Genomic DNA, 1,901 nt, shown 5'->3' on the forward strand with positions numbered 1-1,901 from the left:
GTTTCACCATGTTGACCAGGATGGTCTCGATCTCTTGACCTCGTGATCCACCCGCCTCGGCCTCCCAAAGTGCTGGGATTACAGGCGTGAGCCACGGCGCCCGGCCTGAAAACTTTCTTAAAACATTATGAGATTTTTCTCAGGTTTTTTTTTAAGCTCATCAGCTATTGTTAATGTTAGCATGTTTTATGTGTGGCCCAAGACAATTCTTCCAGTGTGGCCCAGGGAAGCCAAAAGATTGGACACCCCTACTCTAAGCCCTTGGAATATACTTCCTGATGAGTGTCTTTGTTTACTGGGAGCCTTGGGTGACACAAGATAGTCTATGCTAATAATGCATGATGGGAGCCTTGGGCTATACCTTAGCATGGTGGCCTCTGAAGGGGCTGAAGAATGAGGTCAGCCACTCATGTGGTCAGCCTCACCCATATAACTAAACCCACATAAAAACCCTGGACACCCAGGCTCAAGTGGGCTTCCTGGACTGGCGATACTCCATGTTGGTTGCCATACATCATGGCTAGGAGAATCAAACATTGTCCATGTGACTCCACAGGGAGAGCAAAACTGGAAGCCTCTGCATAGCACCTCCCAGACCCTGCCCTACAAAGTTGGTAGGGCAACTGCACTGATTTTAATTTGTATCCGGTTCTATATAATAAAATAAGATCATGAATATATGAGCTCTGGGTTATTCTAGCAAATTATGGAACCTGAGGAACCCCAGAACACAGAAGCCATCACCATGTGTCACTTGCTGACTCACTGAATCCATGAAGATCATAAAAATAAATTCACATCTCTAGGTCTTGGGCTGGCTTGGTATATGGCAGCAAATTACTTGGACTAGGGAAACAGTCATAACAACATTTTAGTCCATGATGGGTTAGACACATAACTGTGGTCCCTTAAGATTATAATGGAGCTGAAAAATTGCTACCACCTAGTGATGCTGTAGCCATCTCAAGGTAGTAGCATGTGTTACTCAGTTGTCGGTAGTGATGCTAGTGTAGACAAACCTACTGCTTGGCCAGTCATATAAAATATAGCACATGTAATATGGACGGTATGTAGTTCTCGTTAATGATACACATGACTATGTTACTGGTTCCTGTACTTGCTATACTAAATCATTATTTTAGGGTATTTTTGTCTTTCTACTTATTAAAAAAAAAGTTAACTGTAAAACAGCCTCAGGCAGGTTTTTCAGGAAGGATTATCGAAGATGACAGCTCTGCGTGTGCTACTGCCCCCAAAGACCTTCTGGTAGGATAAAATGTAGAGGTGGAAGACAGTGATATCAATCATCGTGGCCTCGTGTGGGCCCATGCTAATATGTGTAAAAAAATTTTTAGAATAAGAAAAATAGAAGAAAGTTTATAAAGACATAAAGAAATGAAAACTTTTTGTACAGCTGTACAATGTATTTGTATTTTAAGCTAAGTATTATTACAAAAGAGTGAAAAAGTTAAAAAAATTAAAAAGTTTAAAGAGTAAAACAGTTACAGTAAGCTGAGATTGTGAGCCCAGATGACCGGGGCCAGACGTATGCTGTCTCTACTATTACTGATTAAATAAATGTAAGTTTGATTTGCTTATTAGCTTATACAGTTCGCAGTGCACTGAAGTTTATATCCAAAATAAACAATAGTGAATGAAAAGCACAGCACAAGAGAACAGCTTGTTAGCTTGTAAAAGCACGAGCAGAAGCGGCAATGGGAGGCCTAAAGTTAGACCGCCTGAGAGCGCCCCATTAACCATGGCACATCCGCGGTGTGGCTGCAGGGCAGGAAAACACTGCTTTGGTCCCACGAACTCCTTTCCAACATGAGGTCTGCACAGGGGTCTTTTTTTTTTTTTTTTTTTTTTTTTTTTTTTTTTTTTTTTTTTTTTTTTTTTTT

This window comes from Cebus imitator, unplaced genomic scaffold (assembly GCF_001604975.1).
Source record: "Cebus imitator isolate Cc_AM_T3 unplaced genomic scaffold, Cebus_imitator-1.0 Scaffold316, whole genome shotgun sequence".
Taxonomy (NCBI): Eukaryota; Metazoa; Chordata; class Mammalia; order Primates; family Cebidae; genus Cebus; species Cebus imitator.